Source organism: Lepidochelys olivacea (assembly GCF_965140295.1).
Source record: "Lepidochelys olivacea isolate rLepOli2 genome assembly, chromosome: 1".
In the NCBI taxonomy this organism is placed as follows: domain Eukaryota; kingdom Metazoa; phylum Chordata; order Testudines; family Cheloniidae; genus Lepidochelys; species Lepidochelys olivacea.
This window is the reverse complement of record NC_140411.1, coordinates 326,372,388-326,384,831: the sequence shown is the minus strand read 5'-3', so window position 1 is coordinate 326,384,831 and position 12,444 is coordinate 326,372,388. Positions and strand designations below refer to the sequence as shown.

The 12,444-nt window shown below is 43.5% G+C and overlaps 1 protein-coding gene and 1 long non-coding RNA gene across 3 annotated transcripts in view; one reads left to right on the top strand and one right to left on the bottom strand.

Annotated features, from left to right (window-relative positions):
• COG5 (component of oligomeric golgi complex 5) overlaps nucleotides 1–12,444 on the bottom strand; it is a 301,746-nt gene that overhangs the window by 112,769 nt on the left and 176,533 nt on the right. The gene's annotated exons all lie outside the window — the stretch shown is intronic.
• The window catches only part of LOC311515169, a 44,765-nt gene that overhangs the window by 10,849 nt on the left and 21,472 nt on the right, over nucleotides 1–12,444 (top strand). Inside the window, exon 2 of the long non-coding RNA XR_014710070.1 lies at nucleotides 9,423–9,532. This is a non-coding gene — a long non-coding RNA (uncharacterized lncRNA). The remainder of the gene's footprint in view (nucleotides 1–9,422; nucleotides 9,533–12,444) is intronic.

Here is a 12,444-nt window from a genome sequence, read left to right as displayed (position 1 = left end):
GTTCCAGGAAGAAGGATGGCTAGGAAGAGATGGAATCCACCTAAGAAGAGAGGGAAGAGCATCTTCACAGGCAGGCTTGCTAACCTAGTGACAAGGGCTTTAAACTAGGTTCGCCAGGGGATGGTGACCATGGGATGGCCCAGTTCAGGATCCTGACAAAAGGAAGAAAGGAGAGCAGCAAAATATGGACCCTGGACTTCAGAAAAGCAGATTTTGACTCCCTCAGGGAACTGATGGGTAGGATCCCCTGGGAGGCTCATATGAGGGGGAAAGGAGTCCAGGAGAGCTGGCTGTATTTTAAAAAAAGCCTTATTGAGGGCGCAGGAAAGCCATCACAATGTGCAGAAAGAATAAAATCATAGAATATTAGGGTTGAAAGGGATCTCAGGAGGTCATCTAGTCCAACCCCCTGCTCAAAGCAGGACCGATCCCCAATTAAATCATCCCAGCCAGGGCTTTGTCAAGCCTGACCTTAAAAACTTCTAAGGAAGGAGATTCCACCACCCCCCTAGGTAAAGCATTCCAGTGTTTCACCACCCTCCTAGTGAAAAAGTTTTTCCTAATATCCAACCTGATATATCTTGACTTTAGCAAAGCTTTTGATACGGTCTCCACAGTATTTTTGCCAGCAAGTTAAAAAAGTATGGGCTGGATGAATGGACTATAAGGTGGATAGAAAGCTGGCTAGATCGCCGGGCTCAACAGGTAATGATCAACAGCTCAATGTCTGGTTGGCAGCCGGTATCAAATGGAGTGCCCCGGGGTCTGTCCTGGGGTGGGTTTTATTCAACATCTTCATTAATGACATGGATTGCACCCTCAGCAAGTTCAGAGATGACACTAAGATGGGGGGAGAGGTAGATATGCTCGAGGGTAAGGATAGGGTCCAGAGTGACCTAGACAAATTGAAGGATTGGGTTAAAAGAAATCTGATGAGGTTCAACAAGGACAAGTGCAGTATCCTGCACTTAGGACGGAAGAATCCCATGCACTGCTTCAGGATGGGGACTGACTGGCTAAGCAGCAGTTCTTCAGAAAAGGACCTGGGGATTACAGTGGATGAGAAGCTGGATATGAGTCAGCAGCGTGTCCTTGTTGCCAAGAAGGCTAACGGCACATTGGGCTGCATTAGTAGGAACACTGCCAGCAGATGGAGAGAAGTGATTATTCCCCTCTATTCGGCACTGGGGAGGCCACATCTGGAGTATTGTGTCCAGTTTTGGGCCCCACACTACAAGAAGGATGTGGACAAATTGGAAAGAGTCCAGCGGAGGGCAACAAAAATGATTAGGGAACTGGAACACATGAGTTATGAGGAGAGGCTGAGGGAACTGGGATTGTTTAGTCTTAAGAAGAGAAGAGTGAGGGGGGATTTTATAGCAGCCTTCAACTATCTGAAGGGGGGTTCCAAAGAGGATGGAGCTCAGCTGTTCTCAGTAGTGGCAGATTACAGAACAAGGAGAAATGGTCCCAAGTTGCAGTGGGGAAGGTCTAGGTTGGATATTAGGAAAAACTATTTCACTAGGAGGGTGGTGAAGCACTGGAATGGGTTACCTAGGGAAGTGGGGGAATCTTCATCCTTAGAGGTTTTTAAGGCCCAGCTTGACAAAGCCCTGGCTGGGATGATTTAGTTGGGGTTGGTCCTGCTTTGAGCAGGGGGTTGGACTAGATGACCTCCTCAGGTCTCTTCCAACCCTAATCTTCTATAAGTCTATGATATGAGGATTGGAGTGTCTAAGACTGCTATTGTGATGTGTGAGCAGTTCCAGAAATGTTGAGAGCAGGAGTGGAGGACATTTCAACATGCGAAGAATCAGAAGAAGCCAGAACCGGTGAGGCCAGAATGGAGCAATCAGGATGACCATTGCCCTCTTCCATCAGAGTTTGTAAAGGACGTGTGGCAAAAGTGGCGGAGGATGGAAGGCATAGATGATCCGGACAGTCAAGAACCAAGGCATCACTCTGTGAATGGGCACTGAGTCCTTCCCTTGAGCAGTACTGAATGCACTTGGTGTTTGTGTGAGATGCAAAGAGGTTCCTGACCAGAGTTCCCCATTGACCAAAAATTACCATTGTCCGCAATTACCATGTCATGCAGTTCCCATTCAAGATCAGTTGCAAAGTTCCTTCTGAGAGCACCAACAATCTCATTCTTGGTCCCTGGTAAGTAAGCCACCAACAAGAGGATACAATGTGCAAAGCACCATTTCCAGAGGCACACTGCTTCCACGCACAGTGCTGGGGATCTTGTGCCTCCTTGTTTATTTATGTGGTAAACTGTAGCAGTGTTGTCCGACATGATGAGAACATGACGAGAATGGATGAATGTTAAAAACTTTTGTCAAGACTTGTGGAGTAATAGTAAATCTGAACAGGAGGACACTGTATTGGAATAGTCACAGACCCACCATGAACCTCAGGAACTGTCTGTGGATCGACTGGATGTAGACGTGGAAGCAAGCATCCTGCATATCGAGAGCTGTAAATCACATGCCTTTTTATAGTGAGGGAGATCTGTGAAACTTCGGTTTGCGAATGGAAGAGTTGAGGTGCCGGAGATCCAAGATTGGTCTCCATTCCGCTTTCATCTTGGGCAGCAGGAAATATTTGGAATAGAACCTTGTGCCCTGAAAGGCTGCAGGGACTGGGCTCACTGCTCCTCTCTGAGGAGGGAGTTCACCTCTAGGGTAAGAATACGGTCGTGAGAGCAATCCCTGAAATGGGCTCGGAGTGGGTGGCGTGGAGGAGGTAGCATCATAAACTTGATTGTATAGTGGTGTCGAATGACATCCAGGACCCACTTGTCCGTATGTTATTGTGCTCCATGCTGGGAGAAAGAGTTTGAGACGGCCCTCTCCCCGACCTGTGGACCTTCGGACACTTCTATGGAGGTTCATATGCTTGCTGGTGGTGGGAACTGGTGAGTTCTTTAGCACTGTATAGGCAGCAGGCGGTAACATTTTCGTTTCAGCAATGGCATATATATGCCTACGGATTGCAGGGTGGCTCTACTCTTTCAGTGAGTGTAAGAAAACATCTGTCTTCTGTTTGAAAAGATGTGATTCATCAAAAGGGAGGTCCTCAATTGTGCATTGTACCTCTCTAGTGAAGCCTGAGGAATGTAGACAGGATTCCTCCTCATGATGATTCCAGTCACCATTGTACACAAGGACATGTCCACAGAATTAACCACAGCCTGAAGTATGGTCCTGGAGATCAACTTCCCCTCCGCAAAACAGCTTGGAAAGCAGTCATGATCCTGCTGAGGTGGTTTATCTTCAAAATCTGCCATCTGCCCATAGTTCAAAATGTCATATTTGGCCATCAGCAGTAGGTAGGTTGAGATACGGAACTGGTGGCTGACCAAGGACAAGACCTTTCTACCCATCAGGTCTAACCTCTTGCCCGCCTTGTCTGAGGAGATGGAGCATGAATGCTGTTGCCTGGCCTGCTCCGTAGCAGCCTGGATCAGGCAGAGGATGGGAGAACAGAAATTCAGACCCCTTGGGCAGCAGACATACTACCTCTTTTCTGCCCCTTTTGGGGTTGGGGTGCACATGGCCGGGGTATGCCACACGGTGTGTGCCAGTTGGAAAATAGTGTTGTTGATTGGTAGGGCCACTCTGGCCAGTAATGATGATTGCAAGATGTCTAGCAGTTGGTGCTAACTGTCCTACACCTCCTCCAACAGGCTCTGAAGAGCATTAGATATTCTTCTGAGTAACTCCTGAAATTAACGGTAGTCGTCTTGGGGAGAGGAGGGTGTCAACGACACAGCCACATCCAGGAATGACAAGGGTAACCTCTCTAGATCCATCTGTACTGTCAGACCCAGTCTGACGAGCACATCATCCAACCATAGTTCTGAACGAGTACTCGTCGAAGGACAGGGTTGAGCAAGACAGTTCTGAAGGTGAATATTGGGGCCACATGCTCCAATATGGCCAATCTGGTTGATCCTGCTTTTGCTGCAGTGGTGCTCATGGAGCCGGGTACCAATGGCGACTGGGCTGAGGCAAGGAAGGGTACTGCCATGATGCTGTTGGAACTCTCTGGTAAACATTCCTTCCAAATGGAAGCAGCAGACCATGCATAGTATCCGAATCCTCGGACTCAGAGCAATGAGTGGGCCATTAAAATTAATGGGAAAACACTGAAACAATCGGAAACTGAAAAGAAAACCCCAGCCTTGGAAAACTAAGACAGGAGGGAGTTTTTCCCACTTTGAATATCTATAGTGACTGAAGAAGAAAAAAACCCTGAAAAATATTTTAAAGGGGAAGGGGCTTGAAGTTAAATCATCCAGAAACAGAAGGACAATCACTTGGCGGGTGCTGTCTATGAAATGCTGGGGAAACTGTTAAGAGGCAATAGGTAACTTGTATTAGAAAAAGGATTTTATCTAATTTGAAAGTGTAAAACCTAAGGTTGTGTTTTTATTTTCTCTGTAACTTGTATGTGTTTGCTCTCTCTTACTATTTCATTTTTTAATCTATGTTTTTTCAATCAAATAAACCTTTTGTTTATTTTTACCCAAGCAGGTCTCTGTTGTGCAACCTGCATGAAGCGTGGGTGTCAAAGTGAGCTGATAACTGGGGTGCTGGTCTCACACCTTTGGGAGTGACAAACCAGAAGGGAAAAGTCAGAGTTGCTGTACTTAAGAACTTGGAGTAGAAAGATTTGGGGAGACTCAGGATTAGAAGGGCTCTTGTGATCACCCTGCCAGGAATAACTAAGTTGGTGGAAGCCTGAGTGAAACATTTATGCTTGTGGGCTGGCTGTTGGTGTCAGGGCTCTGGGCCACAGCAGCACTGCAATAAGGCACCCAAGGTTACAAGGCAGGCAGTGACGGAAACTCTTACTAATCTGGGTACTATGCCACTGATGTTTTGGGGATCACCCAATATCCACAATGAAGAGAGAGTCTTACGTAGCCTAAGAAAGAGGGAACATTATCCTTATTCTTGTCTGCGGCTAACTAACAGCTGCAAGGTGGTGATGTGAGGTCTGTCCCTTTCTAATGCAATTCCCTAAAGTGGCACACAGCATTATACAAGGTAACTCAAAGCATTAAAGCCCTGTTTTCTCACAAGAACACCTCTGTCTAAACATGTGAGTAGCCCTACAGTGTGTCATTGTACAACATATCAAGATGAAGCATTTATTATTCAGGAGGGGAGTAAGGAGGAATAAGAGATAGGAAATCAGATTTTCAACCTGAGAAAAAACCAAGAGGAATTACATTAGCTTCTCTGCATAAGATACATGCTTTGTCAGATTTTTGACTCTGCCATATGCAGATGTGGCCTAACAATGCCTGATATGTATTTCTCAGTTCACCTAATCACATTATTTCAGAACCTGTTAACAATCAACAGTCAACAGTACAAAACACAAATGGAATTAAGAGCCTGGAAAGGGCATTTAACAGCAACATATTATGTTATCAGGAGGGAGTCAGCCTCACCATAGTCTTATTTTTGAAGAGAGGCAGAGATACAAGAGTGCCAATTAAAATGATTGAGATAGATTACACAGAGATACAGATGAGGACAAAGGGTCAAATTCTGCTCACCTGTGCTACACCAGAGAATTAAGTGCAACTGAGAGAAGAATTTGACACCCATTGTTCATCTACTCATAGTTTGAGCAGATTTAACTAAATCTGCTTAGAAACTGACTTAATTAAATCGATGCAAACCATTTGTGTGGATACTCGTTTTAGATGACTGCCCTATTTCAATTAAGCTCAGCAGTTCTCAAAATGTGGGTTCGGACCCCAAAGTGGGTCACAACCCCCTTTGAATGGGGTTGCCGGGGCTGGCTTAGACTTGCAGGGGTCCGGGGAGGAAGCCAAAGCCTCAGGGCTTCAGCCCTGGGCAGCAGGACTCAGGTTGCAGGCGCCCTGCCTGGGGGTGAAGCCCTTGAACTCCAGCTTTGACCCCCTTGCCTGGAGCGGTGAGGCTCAGGCTTTGGCCCCCCAACCCAAGGCAGTGGGGCTTGCACAGGCTCACGCTTCACTCCCCCTCCTGTTGTCTTGAAGTATTTTTTGTTGTCAGAAGGGGGTTGCGGTGCAGTGAAATTTGAAAACTCCTGATTTACCTTAAATTGGCTCTTTATTGAGGTTATTCCATTTTACCCCCCTAGGAGACACAGCCTATGGTGAGAGAAGGCGTTTTTCTGCAGCTGCAGGAACACCACTCCCCTGCATTTTAGCTATTGCTGACAGAAACACTCTTCTGCCAACATAGCTGCATCTACACTGGGGGTGTTGGTATAGCTGTGTCAGTAGGGAGTGTGGTTTTAAATGTAGACCAAACCTTACTAAACTGATTTAGTTAAAGTAATGCAACTTTTTTTTATTTTGGACAAGTCCTCAGTGTCCATTCCAATCTTGGCACAATTAAATCTAATCTCACCATAATCTTATCTGACTGTCTTCCTTCACTATTTTCCTTTCTTGATTTGCAATAAGTTCAAGCTCCTTTTCCTTACTTCACAACTCCATCCTGCCAACCCATTTTCACCTCTCTGTAACCTTTTCTAATTGCACCTCTTCTATCTATCCATCTCCCTCTCTCTCAGCTTCACAGCTATTTTCAGTCCCTGAATTTAGAAGAATCTGCAGTTCCCACATTGCCATGCATCCTCTTTGTCCTTTTTTCAAATCTGACTTTACAGCACATTTTGTTATAAAGTCTCCCTCAATTAAACTCTTGACCAGTAGTACCCCATGCCTTGCTGTATATGCCTGGTGACTTAATTATCATATTTGTCTAAATTATCCTTAAGCTTTACAGGCAGGACTTCACTCAGTTTTGAAGCATGCTCTGTGCTGCCCAATGCAGAGAGGAAGACATGTCCCTTGTCTTAAGGATTTTATAGCTTAAACAGATGGACAACACAGAATACAGCAGCAGACTAAAGCAGCAGCCTCTAATTTAAAACCTCCTCTTTCTGTGAAAAACTAAGATCAGTGTTACTAAACATTCCTATGTTTTCATGACTGATGTTCTCTGAAGAATATATCTAGCGTGACCAAACTGACATTTGATAATTGCTAAGGAGCCAAACTAACTCACATTTCAAAATGCCTTTCTTCAGTGTTCCAGGTAATGTCTTACATTTCACTAAGCATCTATTACACATTAACAAGAGATTGTAAGAATTTGCTGCTGAAGATTCAATTGGTATTTTGCTTCACACTGGGTCTGATTGTGCAAAATCTAACTCATAAGCAGTGTGTGTGAAGTAATATGTATACATATGTGTATAAAAAGATCTTCTACACTTTCCACAGTATGCATCCGATGAAGTGAGCTGTAGCTCTCGAAAGCTTATGCTCAAATAAATTGGTTAGTCTCTAAGGTTGAGTCAGCAGTGTGCCCTTGTTGAGTCAGCAGTGTGCCCTTGTTGCCAAGAAGGCCAATGGCATTTTGGGATGTATAAGTAGGGGCATAGCGAGCAGATCGAGGGACGTGATCGTTCCCCTCTATTCGACATTGGTGAGGCCTCATCTGGAGTACTGTGTCCAGTTTTGGGCCCCACACTTCAAGAAGGATGTGGATAAATTGGAGAGAGTCCAGCGAAGGGCAACAAAAATGATTAGGGGACTGGAACACATGAGTTATGAGGAGAGGCTGAGGGAGCTGGGATTGTTTAGCCTGCAGAAGAGAAGAATGAGGGGGGATTTGATAGCTGCTTTCAACTACCTGAAAGGGGGTTCCAAAGAGGATGGCTCTAGACTGTTCTCAATGGTAGCAGATGACAGAACGAGGAGTAATGGTCTCAAGTTGCAGTGGGGGAGGTTTAGATTGGATATTAGGAAAAACTTTTTCACTAAGAGGGTGGTGAAACACTGGAATGCGTTACCTAGGGAGGTGGTAGAATCTCCTTCCTTAGAGGTTTTTAAGGTCAGGCTTGACAAAGCCCTGGCTGGGATGATTTAACTGGGAATTGGTCCTGCTTCGAGCAGGGGGTTGGACTAGATGACCTTCTGGGGTCCCTTCCAACCCTGATATTCTATGATTCTAAGGTGCCACAAATACTCCTTTTCTTTTAGCGAATACAGACTAACACAGCTGTTACTCTGAAACCTGTCTATAGAGGGACTCTTGTGAGTGTTTTGCAGGCTTGGGCCTTTTATTTTTAACTTTCAGATTCAAAAGAGTTCAGTTTTAATTCTCTCTATAGCAATATCTAGCTTTAAGCCAATCTTAAAACCAGTCTTTCTAAAGGAAACTCTAGTTTTAATATATTTTGGGCAATGTGCCAGATCAATGAAGCTTAACCCTTCAGAAAGGAAAGCCTGGGGCAAGGAATTAATACATTTAAATATCATTCAAAGGGTTCCTAGATAAAACCATCACTAAACAGATTACAAAGATTCTGGTAATTGACTGAAGTGATTACTCATACAAAAGTAAAGTAATATAAAAATTATGACCTTTAATTTATCACCTACTACTTTACCACAAAAAAGTGATATAAAAATCCTGTAGAGATTATACCATATTTTCAAGAAGATCCATTTATAGAAACTACTTATAAACCACTTTCTTGCACGATCATAAGAATAGGAACAGAAATGATGGGATTTCCTGGGCCTCAGTATAATAAATCCTTACAAATAAACACCGGAAAAATGCAGGGCTACTTGTTGTATAGCATGTTAAAATACAGTAAAGTACTTGCAAATACCCCATTATCCTGTCTGAGATTTTTGGGCCTAATTCCGCATTTATGAGTCACAAACACCTACAGGAAATATATTTTAAAAAGATCAGTCACATAAACATGTCTGTCAATCCATTTTCATTAACCATATACACAAGCTGGTAGCTGTGAAGAGTTTCACTTGTACAAAAACCACAGTACTGCAGATGGACACATTAGCCTGCCTATTGTACCACTATGTAGGACATATGCATTATGGGAGGCGAGAGGGTGGGGAGGATAAACCATTCTACAGCACAGCTGAAAGCAGACATGAAAGACTGCATGATTCTATAATCTGGTGTTAATTCAACATGCACATTTCAATAAATGCAAACTGTCCCACCAGAGACTGTATGATCAGGATCCTTTCTACAATACAGTGAGCCTATCAACATTTCTATTATTTTCAGGGATTAATAACTCAGCAGTATAAAACTGAGTTTGAGCTGAATTGTGAAAAGTCTCAGCTCCAGAACAGTTTAATTTAAAAAGAAAGTATCTATTCTGCCACTGATTAACTTAAACAGTGAAAAGAATGAATTTACTGATTAGAAATTATTTCTGCACCCTGACGAGTCCTTTTACAATTTTTAGACATGTTGATTTCCTCAGTTAGGAAAGGTTTAAAAATTAATCTAATTTCTCTACTGATATTTTTGTTTCCCAATTAACACACATTAATTGTTTCCCTGCATTTCTAACAGAAACCCGCTGAGCTGTTTCATATCATTAAGACATTAATAAGTCACCAGGACTGGACAGTATTCCCCCAAGAAGTCTGAAGGAACTCTAATATGCAGAACTACTATCTATGGTATGTAACCTATCATTTAAATCAGCTTCTGTACCACATGACTGGAGGCTAGCTAATGTGACACCAATTTTTTTAAAACGCTCCAGAGGCAATCCTCACAATTACAGACCTAACTTCTGTACCAGGCAAACTGGTTGAAACTATAGTAAAGAACAGAATGATCAGACATTTAGATTACCACAATTTGGTAGGGGAACCTTCACCACAGTTTTTGTAAAGGGAAAACATGCCACACTAATCTATTAAAATTCTTCGGGGGGGGGGGTCAAACAAACATGTGGACAAGGGGGATCCAGTGGACTTTCACAAAGCCTTTGACAATGTCCCTCACCAGAGGCTTTTAAGCAAAGTAAAACAGTCATGGGATAAGAGGGAAGGTCCTCTAATGGATCAGTAACTCGTTAAAAGATAGGAAACAAAGGGTAGGAATAAAAGGTCAGTTTTCAGAATGCAGAGAGATAAATAGTGGTGTCCCCCAGGGGTCTGTACTGGGACCAGTCCTATTCAACATATTCATAAATGATCTGGAAAAAGGGATAAACAGTGAAGTGGCAAAATTAGCAGATGATACAAAATTACTCAAAATAGTTCAGTCCAAAACAGATTATGAAGAGTTACAAAGGGATCTCACAAAACTGGGTGACTGGGCAACAAAATGGCAGATAAAATTCAATGTTGATAAGTGCAAACTAATGCACACTGGAAAACACAATCTCAACTATACACACATAATGGTGGATCTAAATTATCTGGTACCACTCAAGAAAGAGATCTTAGAATCTCTGTGGATAGTATTCTGAAAACATACACTCAATATGCAACACCAGTCGAAAAAGCTAACAGAATGTAAGGAACCATTACAGAAAGGATAGATAATAAGACAGAAAATATCATAATGCTACTATATAAATCCATGGTACACCCACACTTTGAATACTGCATGCAAAAAAGGAAAAGATACAGAGAAGGGCAATGAAAATGATTAAGGGTATAGAACAGCTTCTGTATGAGGAGAGATTAAAAAACAGACTTTTTAGACTGGAAAAGAGACAACCAACAGGGGATTGATAGAGGTCTATAAAATCATGACTGGTGTGGAAAAAGCGAATAAGGAAGTATTATTTACTCTTTCACATAACACAAGAACTAGGGGGTCACCAATAAAATTCATAGAATCATAGAATCATAGAATATCAGGGTTGGAAGGGACCCCAGAAGGTCATCTAGTCCAACCCCCTGCTCAAAGCAGGACCAATTCCCAGTTAAATCATCCCAGCCAGGGCTTTGTCAAGCCTGACCTTAAAAACCTCTAAGGAAGGAGATTCTACCACCTCCCTAGGTAACGCATTCCAGTGTTTCACCACCCTCTTAGTGAAAAAGTTTTTCCTAATATCCAATCTAAACCTCCCCCACTGCAACTTGAGACCATTACTCCTCGTTCTGTCATCTGCTACCATTGAGAACAGTCTAGAGCCATCCTCTTTGGAACCCCCTTTCAGGTAGTTGAAAGCAGCTATCAAATCCCCCCTCATTCTTCTCTTCTGCAGGCTAAACAATCCCAGCTCCCTCAGCCTCTCCTCATAACTCATGTGTTCCAGTCCCCTAATCATTTTTGTTGCCCTTCGCTGGACTCTCTCCAATTTATCCACATCCTTCTTAAAAGTGTGGGGCCCAAAACTGGACACAGTACTCCAGATGAGGCCTCACCAATGTCGAATAGAGGGGAACGATCACGTCCCTCGATCTGCTCGCTATGCCCCTACTTATACATCCCAAAATGCCATTGGCCTTCTTGGCAACAAGGACACACTGCTGACTCATATCCAGCTTCTCGTCCACTGTCACCCCTAGGTCCTTTTCCGCAGAACTGCTGCCTAGCCATTCGGTCCCTAGTCTGTAGCTGTGCATTGGGTTCTTCCGTCCTAAGTGCAGGACCCTGCACTTATCCTTATTGAACCTCATCAGATTCCTTTTGGCCCAATTTTCCAATTGGTCTAGGTCCTTCTGTATCCTATCCCTCCCCTCCAGCGTATCTACCACTCCTCCCAGTTTAGTATCATCCGCAAATTTGCTGAGAGTGCAATCCACACCATCCTCCAGAGTTCATAGGCAGCAGGCTTAAAACAAACAGAAGGAAGTACTTCTTCACACAACACACAGTCAACTTGTGGAACTTGTTGCCAGGGGATGTTGTGAAGGCTTCAAAAAAGGGGTTCAAAAAAGAATTAGATAAGTTCATGGAGGATAGGTCCATCACTGGCTATTAGTCAAGAAGGTCAGGGATGCAACCCCATGCTCAGTGTGTCTCTAGCCTCTGCTTGCCAGAAACCGGGAGTGGACAATAGGGAATGGATCACTTAATTGCCTGTTCTGTTTATTCTCTTGCAAGTACCTGGCATTGGCCATTGTCAGAAGACAGGATACTGGGCTCAATGGAACATTGTTCTGACCCAGTATGGCCATCCTTATGTTCCTGTCTATGGGCTTGTCTACACTTGAAACACTACAGTGGTACACCTGCAGCTGCACTGCTGTAGCGCTTCTGTGTGATACTACTTACACCAGTGGGAGGGGTTCTCCTATTGGCATAGACAATCCACACCTCCCTGAGAGGCAGTAGCTAGGTCAAAAGAAGAATTCTACACTGAGGGTTAGATCAGCATGACTATGTTGCTCAGGACTGGATTTTTCACACCCATGAGCGACATAGCTGGGCTGACCTAAATTTTTAGTGTAGTCCAGGCCTACTCTGGGAAAGTAAATGCCCAGGCACCTCAAAAAAAGTAGAATTTGAACTCAATGTGTGCTTTCAGTATATCCACAGATACCATTCATCACTTGTGTTTATTTGAATTGTTAATCACTGAAATAAATCCAAACACATTTATTTCATGCATTTATCTATCTATCCA